Here is an 11244-nt window from a genome sequence, read left to right on the forward strand (position 1 = left end):
ACATATTGAATATCAGCTATGTGCCAGGCACCCTCCCAGAGACTTGCCAAAGCCCTTTGCCCTTTTGTTCTTAGGGACCAAAGCAGGCCCTTTGGGACAGGAGTCTAGTGGAGACAGAAGCCAAACAGCATCTGCTCCGTTATTAATTGCTTAATAACATTTGATCTTTTACTTGTTTTAAAATATTTTATTTATTTATTCGTGAGAGACACAGAGAGAGGCAGAGAGGGAGAAGCAGGCTCCCTGTGGGGAGCCAGATGTGGGACTCGATCCCTGAACCGGGACCAGGCCCTGAGCCGATGACAGACACTCAACCGCTGAGCCACCCAGGTGTCCCAACGTTTGGTCTTTTGATTTGCCTGGGGATTAGAGAGAATCCAGGTTGTCAGTGCAAGAAGAAGCTGTTGACCAACAGCGGCACAGATTTCTCTCTCGGCTTCCCAATGCCCTAGGGATTTGTGTGTTTTGCATTAGGGCAAGAGAGATACCTGTTCCACCTCCTGCTTCTGTCTTTTTCTCCATGGTAACAGCTGTGACCGAAAAGCCGGCACAGGCCCTTGAGGGTACAGCCAGGGTCCTCATGGGGCTTCTCATGATAACCTCTGCTCTTGGTTTGGGAAATTAAACAGGTTAAGAAGAGAAAAAAAGCCCAACGGGGGCCGCAGAGCTGTAATCAGGGTGGTCACCTACAAGGCCTTAGCTAACCACCGTGGTCTTTTGATCGTTCTTTATGAGTTATGTTCTTTAGGGACTTTTGAAACATGGTTTCTTTGGGAAATGTGTAGTCTTTTTTTGGACTTGAGTTTCTATAGCAATAGTGAATTATCAACATTGTATTCTGACAGAGCGCGTAGCATCCATCCCAAGATCCTCTGTTTCTTCCCTTGCCCATGTAAATTAAAGGAGTTGTTTTGAAAGTGTGTTTTGCCTGTTTTGGTTTTTCCAATGTTTTTGGAACAGGAACCCAAAGCCAGATGGGGATTTCTATGAGATTGATGATCTTGAGACAAGACTGTGAAATTCTTCCCCAAACTGAGATGGGAGTGTTTTGCTAGAGAAAATCTAGCTGGGGCCTCCAACCAGTACTGATGTCACCTTTCTTTTTCAGATTTTTTCCAGAAGGTTTTTAGATTTTGTTTATTAATTTTAGAAAGCAGGAGGAGGAGCAGAGGGGAGGGAGAGAGAGGGGAAAGCATGTCAAGCTGACTCTGTTGAGTGTGGAGTCTGACTCGAGGCTATCTCACGATCCTGAATCATGAGCTGAGGTGAAAACAAGAGTCAGATACTTTGCCAACAGCCACCCAGGTGCCACAGGGACTCTGTGTTTGGACAAACGTGAATCCGGTGTGGAGCCGTGGATTATTTTTCCAAACAGCTTTATTGAAATATAATTCACATACCTTACAATTCACCCATTTAAAGTGCACCAATTCAGTGGCTTTCAGTACATTCAGAGTCATCATCATAATCATTCTCAGCACACTTTCATCACCACCAAAAGAAACCTTACAACCTTTACCTGTTAAGCAGCCCCCAGCCCTCTCAGGCCTAGGCATCTTTTAATCTACTTTGTCTCTGTAGATTTCCCTATTCTGAACATTTCATATAAATAGAATTACAATATATGGTCTTTTGTAACTAGCTTCTTTTTTTTTTTTTTAAGATTTTATTTATTTATTCATGAGAGACACAGAGAGAGGCGGAGACATAGGCAGAGGGAGAAGCAGCCTGATGTGGGAAGTGATCCCAGGATCCCCAGATCATGACCTGAGCCAAAGGCAGACGCTCAATCACTGAACCACACAGGCATCCCATGTAACTGTTTTCTTTCACTTAGCATATCTTCAAGGTTTATCCCATGTTATAGCATGTATTGTGGATTTTTGGAAATGTATTTCTTGAGTTCTGTTTGAAGAAGGGTTTTTCCTCCATCTTACTATTTTGTCCCTGCCACTAAAAAATGATCGTTCTCTTTTCTTTTTTTTTTTTTTTTATTTTTTTTTTAATTTTTATTTATTTATGATAGTCACACAGAGAGAGAGAGAGGCAGAGACACAGGCAGAGGGAGAAGCAGGCTCCATTCACCGGGAGCCCGACATGGGATTCGATCCCGGGTCTCCAGGATCGCGCCCTGGGCCAAAGGCAGGCGCTAAACCGCTGCGCCACCCAGGGATCCCTCTCTTTTCTTTAAATGTGGTATTCTTGGGGAACCTGGGTGGCTCAGTGATTGAGCGTCTGCCTTCAGCACAGGTCATGATCCTGGGGTCCTGGATCGAGTCCTGCATTGGGCTCCCCGCGGGGAGCCTGCTTCTCCTTCTGCCTGTGACTCTGCCTCTCTGTGTCTCTCATGAATAAATAAATAAAATCTTTAAAAAAAAAAAGTGATACTCTCTGGTAGTCAGTCTCTTTTTTTCCCCAGTGAAGTCAAGTAGGTCTTTTAGAATTGTGATGTTCTGATTTGCCACTGTCCTCTGATGAGGAAGTGAAGCTTAAGGTCTGCAGTTTCTCAAGATACATACATATGGAGAGAACTCACCCGACTGGGAAGTTACTGACCTGGGAGCTTCTCTCGGCAGTACTTTTCATCTGTCTTAGTATTTGTAAGAATTTCATTTTGGGGTATAAAAGGCAAAATTTGGTCGGTTTCCTGGGAGCTGTTCAGCTGGGTTTGGGTGCTGCTTTCCCTGGGTCTGGGATTGCCTTTGTCTTGTTGTTTGGCTTACTTATCTTGGCAGGTCCAAGACGCCCATTCTTTGTGCCTTCTCTTTTTGCCTCATTTGTGAGAAGCAACGCCCTTATTCTGGGAATGGAAATTGTCCTTCCTGATTTCCCCATTGGCTTTGAGAGCAGGAACCTGAGGTCAGTGATGCATTCTGTCCTGGACTGATGGTCAGAGGAGACACAAGGGAATTTTTACTCTTACTGATCATAGGGAACTCAGCTTTGGGAACTTCCTCATCATAAAAGCTGTCTTTTAGTGTCGAGGTGAAAAGTTCCCATAAGAGGTATTTCTAGTTTTGTTTATTTATTTATGGCTTTGACTTATCTCGATTGTGAAAGCAACACTTGTCAAATATTAGTATGCATAGAGATTTCATGGGATCTTGTTAAAAACACAGACACTGACTCAGTAGGTCTGGGTAAGCTTGAAATTCTGTGTATCAACTAGGCTCCTGGGTGGTGCTCTTGCTGGCCTTAGCCTAGGAGACCTTACCCTGAGTGACAAGGCTGTGGTAGAGGACTTGTGGCAAGAGTCGGGACATAGGCTTTTGCTTGGGGCAGGGTCCTAAGGTTTGGATGTTCTTGGCCTCACTCCCCTTTCTCCCCGAGCAAGTGGGTGGAGCTGGGGGGGAGTGGGGGGCCTCCCCGTGTTCATGCTTGCTGCCACCAACTTCAGCTTGGGTCAAGGTGGGGACCTGCGTCCTCCTGTTGCTAAGAGACGGGGAGGCTGAGGGGAGCAAGGGCAGGGGATGGGAGCAGAGCCTTGCCCGTGAGGACCGGCGAGGGTGTGGGGGTGTGGGTTCCACAGATAGGAGCCCCCTGGTATCAGGAATTCAGTGATTAGTGGAGCCTCAGTGTGGCAATGCCCTGTTTGTCCATATTCATTTTTTAAATGACTAAATTTTAATTTTTATTATAAATTTTTTAAAGATTTATTTATTTATTTATTCATGAGAGATAGAGAGAGAGAGAGAGAGAGAGGCAGAGACACAGGCAGAGGGAGAAGCAGGCTCCATGCAGGGAGCCTGATGTGGGACTCGATCTTAGGTCTCCAGGATCACGCCCTGGACTGAAGGCGGTGCTAAACTGCTGAGCCACCCGGGCTGCCCTAAATAACTACATTTTTATTTTTATTTTTTATTATTTTTTTTAATAACTACATTTTTAATGGTTATATGTAAGTACCTACATAACATCCTCGATTCGCCTCTTGCCAGGAAAATCTAAAATATTCTCTATCTGGTCCTTTGGAAAAAGATGGCCAGTCCCTGTGTTAGAGATTTTTTGTTTTTGTTTTGTTTTTGTTTTTGTACTACCCACCCCCCCACTAAATCACATAATAAAACACAGATGTAGAAAAGTCAACCAAATCAAATGTATAGCTTAATTATTAGAAGGCAAACATCTTTGTATTCACCATCCAGGTCACAAAATAAAACTTTGCAGCAACCCCAGAAGCTCTCCTTGGACTCTCCCCCTACCCAACCACGTTCCCTCTTCTGAAAGGAACCCTCACTTTCCCTCACTTTCATAGTAATTATGATTTGGGGTGTCTTTACAGTTTTATCACCCAAATATACATCCCTAGATGCATTTTATTTATTTTTATTTTTAATTTTTTTTAAAGATCTTATTTATTTATTTGAGAGACAGAGAGGGAGAGTACAAGCAAGCAAGCAAGAGAAGCAGAGGGAGAGAGATAGGGAGAGTCAGAATCCAGGCTGAGCAGGGAGCCTGACATGGCTCTATCCCAGGACCCTGGGATCATGACCTGAGCTGAAGGCAGACGCCTAACCTACTGAGCCACGCAGGTGCCCCCTTAGATGCATTTTAAAAAGCTTTCTTAAAATACACTTTCAGTCTTTTTATCTGTGGATTTCCTCTTAATCTCCTTCTTTTCCTTATGGTGTGTAGAATTTTTCAGTCTGTTTTTGCTGACTGCATATTCAGTGTTGAACTCATTCAACATTTTCTGCCCTCTCTTATTTCAATCAAGTTAGCACCTAGATCCGGAAACATAATCTGACACAGGTTTGGATCACTTTGGTGATACTCTACATTGTAGTGTACTCTTTCATCAGAGAGCACATTGATGTCTGGCTTTCTTTTCTTTCTTTCTTCTTTCTTTCTTTTTTAAAATATTATATTTATTTATTCTTGAGAGACACAGAGGGAGAGGCAGAGACATAGACAGAGGGAGAAGCAGGCTCCTCGCAGGAAGTTGATCCCCAGACCTGGGATCACACCCTGAGCCGAAAGCAGATGCTCAACCACTGAGCCACGCAGGCGTCCCTGTGTCTGGTTGTTTTTCTTTCTTTTTTTTTTTTAATTTTTTTTTTTTTAATTTATGATAGTCACACAGAGAGAGAGAGAGAGGCAGAGACACAGGCATAGGGAAAAGCAGGCTCCATGCATCGGGAGCCTGATGTGGGATTCGATCCCGGGTCTCCAGGATCACGCCCTGGGCCAAAGGCAGGCGCCAAACCGCTGCGCCACCCAGGGATCCCTGGTTGTTTTTCTTTGATCTTAGTAGCAACATACACAAAATGTCTGTATCTGTTAATTCAGTGAATGGTGCCACATGGTGATATTTATATTCTATCATTTCTTTTTCATTTATCAGTTGGAATCTTTCTAAAAAGAGATACTTCCTCTAATCTTGTTTTTTTTTTTTTTTTTTTCACCAGTGGTACAGTTAATGTAGAAAAGGCAGGATACATGCTTGATTTTTCTCTATTAAGTTAATCAGCTTTTAAGATAGCGAATTTGTTTCCTATCACCCTTCAAAGGTGATCTATTATGTTTTTCAGTATAAATTATGAACTGCAGCATTTTTGATGATTTCAGTCCATTGCAATTGTTATCTCTATTAAAACTAAGATTGTTCCATCTTTCCTCAGCAAGATTTTCTTTGATTTGACTTCCAAGTCTTTTTGTCATGATCCTGGTAGTCATTGATAGGTTCCTTACTTTCTGTTATGACAAGATATTTCTGGCTCACATTGTACATTTTTTGTCTCAGACTTGGAAACAGCCATTTCCAAAAGCCCTGGTTACTTTTGGTAGGGAATGACATTTCCAAACAACAAACTGGGTGCTGGGATGCTCATAGCTATTGAGTTGGTCTTTGTTTCTAGTTTTTTATGGAGGACAGAGATAGGAAAAATATCTATTTACAGATAAAGTGTTCCATTAGAAGTTTTTTTCCTTAGAGGTAGGGTGCATGTGCGCACACGAGCGAGCAGGAGGGGGGGGCAGAGGGAGAGAGAGAATCTCAAGCAGGCTCCACATCCAGCACGGAGTCCAATGTGGGACTCAGACTCATGACCCTGAGACCATGACTTGAGCCAAAATCAAGGGTCAGATGCTTAACCAACTAACCCCTCAGGCACCCCTTCATTAGAGGATTTTAAGCATGGAAGTGACATGATCTGATTTATACTTTTGAAAGATCATTCCACCGTGAAAGCTTGGACTATGAGAGCAGGAGGGGAAGCAGGAATGTCTATTAGGATGGTGTTGTCCAGGAGAGAGGTGGTGGACAAGACTGAAGCAGCAGAGAATAGAAGAAGTTGCTGGATTCAGGCTATCTGTGGAGACAGCTATTGATGCTAATGGATGGGATGCTGTGAAGGAGGGAGGAGACTCATTCTAAGTTTAAGAGCTGAGGAACTGGGGTGGGGGTGTGTGTGGTGCCATTCACTGGCATGGGAAAGTCTGCAGAAGGAGAAGGTCTCTGGAAGGGAAAACAAGAGTTTGCTTTGGATATATTAAGTTTAAGTTTGGACATCTTAGTGGAGATGTCACCCGATGGGTATAAAAGTCGAGCAGAGAAAAAAAAAAGTCGAGCAGAGAGGCAAGTCAGAGCTACAGCTATAAATTTGGGAGTCACTAGTACATCTGTGGTCCTGGATGAGAGAAGATCACCTAGTAGAAGAGTGAGATGAAGGAGAAGCAAAGAGAGTCAGTTCTCAGCTGTGTCCTGGGGAGCCAGACGAGGAGAGCCAGCTGGGAAGCTTGAAAAAGCACTGGAGGCCAGGAGGAAAACTAGAAAGAGGGTGGTCACACCAAAATGTCAAGAAGAGATGATGTTGTAGAAGGAGAGAATGGCCAGTTGTATTGAGTGTTGGGCAAGATGAGAGTGGAGACCTGACCAATGGACTGGGAGAGATTGCAGAAATTTCAGTGGACTCGTGGGAAAGAAGGGCCAAGGTGGTGAGAAGGGCTGGAGGCGAGGGTGGGGGGAGTTGAGAAGGCGGGCCCCAGAAATATAGGCAACTCTGGAGGGAATTTGCAGGGAAGAGAAGCAGAAAAATATAGTAGAGGTTGGAAGGAGCTCTGGGCCCAAGGGGTCGATCTATCTCATTCCCTCTCTTTTTTCTGTGTTCATTTCTTTTTAAGAATGGCCACATTAAGGCTTGTTTTTGGGCAGATAGGTATGATCCAGTACAGAGAAGAAACTGATAAAGCCAGAGAAGGAGAGGACTTTTACAGTGGCAAAGTTTTTAAGTATTTGAAGAGATTGAAAAATTCAGTACAGGGGCACCTGGGTGGCTTAGCGGCTGAGTATCTATCTGCCTTTGGTTCAGGTCATGATCCAGGGGTCTTGGGATTGAGTCCCACATCAGGCTCCCCATGGGGAGCCTGCTTCTCCCTCTGCCTGTGTCTCTGTCTCTCTCTCTGTGTCTCTCGTGAATAAATAAATAAAATCTTAAAAGAAAAAGAGAGAGAAAAATTCAGTATAAAAGGGAGAAATAGGCCAGAGTCAGGAGCTGCGACACTACTATTAGCAAGGGAAGGAAATCTGGATACCACTGCTAGTAGATTGCGGAGCTAGGGTTGGAAAAGCCAGGGAGTGCTCCTTCTCCTGCGTCTGTTTCCTTAGTGAACATGTAGTGAGGTGAAGAGATGAAATTGCTGCCTTGAAAAGCCCCTTTTCTTTTATTTTAAACATGCATTTGATTCTTTTTTATTTTTTCTTAAAGATTTTATTTATTTGAAAGAGAGAGCACACGAGCAGAGGGTTGGGTCAGAGGGAGAGGGAGAAGCAGACTCCCTGCTCAGCAGGGAGCTGGATATGGGGCTTAATGCAGGGTGTGGCTTGATGTGGGGTGGGGCTCCATGCAGGACTCCATCCTAGGACCCTGAGATCAAGACCTGAGCCAAAGGCAGACACTTAACAACTGAACCACCCAGGCACCTCTGCCTTGAAAAACTTCTTGAAGGAGATTTAGGGAAGTGTAGTAGATTGGCTGATAGTGTTGGCTGCTCATTTAAGATTTGAGGTAAAAATAACTTTTTCGTGACTCTGTAAGGGGACAGATGGTAACTAGATTTATTGTGATGATCACATATATAAATATCTCAATGTATACAAATATTGAAAGTAATATGTTATGCACCTGAAACTAACACAGTGTCGTATGTCAATTATCTCTCTCTCTCTCTCTCTCTTTTTTTTAAGATTTTATTTATTTATTCATGGGAGACATAGAAAGACAGGCAGAGACACAGGTAGAGGGAGAAGCCAGGACTTGATCCCAGGACCTCAGGATCACGTCCTGAGCCAAAGGCAGCCGCTCAATCACTGAGCCACCTAGGCACCCCTGTCAACCATATTTAAATAAAAAAAAGAAAGACTTGGGGGAGCCTGGGTGCCTCAGTCATTTGAGCATCCAGCTCTTGGTTTGGCTTGGATCATGATCTCAGGATTCTGGGATTGATTGAGCTATATGGTGGTCTATGCGCAGCAAGGAGTCTGCTCAAGGGTTCTTTTTTATTTTTTTTATTTTTTTATTTTTTGTTTATACATGATAGTCGCACAAAGAGAGAGAGAGAGAGAGGCAGAGACACAGGCAGAGGGAGAAGCAGGCTCCATGCACCGGGAGCCCGACGTGGGATTCGATCCTGGGTCTCCAGGATCGCACCCCGGGCCAAAGGCAGGCACCAAACCGCTGCGCCACCCAGGGATCCCTGCTCAAGGATTCTTTTCCTCTCCTTCTTCCTTTGCTCCCCCCTAAATAAAGAAATAAATCTTAAAAGAGAGAGAGAGAGAGAGAGAGAGAGAGAAAGAAAGAGGGCAGCCCCAGTGGCCCAGCCGTTTCACTCTAAGTGGAGTCTGAAAAGTTAAGGGTATGTAGTGAAATCCTTAGAGCAATGGTTCGTAAAGTGTGACATGAAGACTTTGGGGGATCCCCGAAAGCAGTTCAGGAGGGTTGCAAGGTCCTCCTTTTTCCAATAACATATGTATATAAGGTTGTATTTTCTTCCTGTATGCCAACCCAAACAGCCTATCACGCCAGATTGAATGCAGAAGTTGATATGAGTATCCATCTGTCTTTTATTAAGCCAGACATTCAAGAGATTTGCAAAAACATAAAACAGTGCCTCTCTTCTGATTAATTTTTAAAATATATTTAAAAATATATTTTTCATAAAAACACTTTATGTTAACATAAAATATTTAAATATTTAAAAAATTTTCAGTTTACTTTCATGTATCTGTATATCTGTATTTTCTCCCCCATAAAGACCATAAAAGGTCTTTGGGGATCTTCAATACCTTTTATGAGTATAAAAGGGTCCTGAAACCAAAATGCTTGATAATGGCTCCTTTAGAGCAAACAGTCAAAAATAATACAATCAGCAGCATTATTCACAATAGTCAAAAGCTAAAAACAATCCAAATGTTCATTGGTGGAGGAATGGATAAACCAAATGTGGTGTATACATGCAATGGAATTATGACTGCTGGAAGAGGAAATGAAGTACTGATACATGATACCATGTGGATGATCCTGGAAAACATTATACTAATTGAAAGAAGTTGAGCACAATAGGCCACATATTCCACATGATTCCATTTATGTGGAATGTTCATGGTAGGCCAATCCACAGAGACAATGTAGACTTGTGGTAGACAGTCACTTAGGAAGAGGAGAATAGAGAGAGATTGCTTCGTGGGTGGAGTTTTATTTTGGGAAGATGGAAATATTTTAGAACAGGATAGAAATCGTGATTGCACAACTTCGTGAATGCACTAAATGCCACTGAATTGAACATTTTATTTTATACTTTTTAAAGATTTTATTTTTTCATGAGAGACAGAGAGAGAGAGAGGCAAAGACATTGGCAGAGGGAGAAGCAGACTTCCCATGGTAAGCCTGATGCAGGACTTGATCTCAGGACCCCGGGATCACAACCTGAGCCAAAGGCAGACGCTCAACCACTGAGCCACCCAGGTGTCCCTGAATTGAACATTTTAAATTGGTTAACTTTATATTATGTAAATTTCACTTCAATTTAAAAAAAGTAGCAATGTATAGTTAAAAAGACAATGGAGAAGTTAAAATGGAATTTAAAAATATAGTTGTCTTCAGGGGCTCCTGGGTGGCTCAGTTGGTTAAGTATCTGCCTTCAGCTCAGGTCATGATCCTAGGGTCCTGGGATCAAGCCCACATCCCACTCCCTGTTCAGCGAGGAGCCTACTTCTTCCTCTCCCTCTGCTGCTCTCCCTGCTTGTGCTCTCTGGTTCTCCCCCTGTCAAATAAATAGAGTCTTTAAAAAAATGTAGTTCACTCCAAAGAAGATAGGAAAGGAGGGCTAGAGGAACAAAAACCATGCAGGACAAACAGAAAACAAGTAGCAGAATGGTGGACCTAAATCCAGTCACATCAAGAATTACAACATCCTACGACATAGTAATTCTTCTAGGTATTTAACCAAAACAAACAAAAACATGTATTTTCAAAAACACTTATACGTGGATGTTTATAACAACTTCACTTGTAATATCCAAGAACTTGGAACAGTCCAAGTGTCCATCAACAAACAATTATGGGGCAGCTCGGGTGGCTCAGCGGTTTAGCACCGCCTTCGGCCCAGGGCCTGATCCTGGAGACCTGGGATCGAGTCCCACCTCGGGCTCCCTGCATGGAGCCTGCTTCTCCCTCTGCCTGTGCCTGTGCCTCTCTCTCTCTCTGTGTCTCTCATGAATAAATAAATAAAGTCTTTAAAAAACCCAGGAGGATTATGGTATATTCATATGTTGAAATATAACTTAGTTGTATAAAAGAACAAACTACTGATGTACATGGATGAATATACATGTATATACAATATGGATAAATCTCAAAAAAATGCTGAGTGAATGAAACCTTACCCAGAAGAATATGTACATGATGATACTTGATGATTCCAATTTTATAAAGTTCTAGAACAGGGGAAACACATTTGTGTGTGTGTGTGTGTGTGTGTGTGTGTATGTGTTTCTTAAGTAGGCTCCACACCCTGTGTGGAGCCCAGTATGAGGCCTGAACTCAGGACCCTGAGATCAAGACCTGAGCTGAGATCAAATCAGGTGCTTAACTGACTGAGCCACCCAGATGCCCTAAAATGCATCTGTTTTTTAAATCTGATTTTTAAAAAAGTGGGAACACTTGAAGGAAGTTTCTGGGTGATGGAAATGTTCTTTCCTCATAGGAGTTGGGTTACACTGTTATACGTCTTTGTCAAAACTCATAT

This window comes from Canis lupus, chromosome 12, assembly GCF_011100685.1.
Source record: "Canis lupus familiaris isolate Mischka breed German Shepherd chromosome 12, alternate assembly UU_Cfam_GSD_1.0, whole genome shotgun sequence".
NCBI lineage: Eukaryota > Metazoa > Chordata > Mammalia > Carnivora > Canidae > Canis > Canis lupus.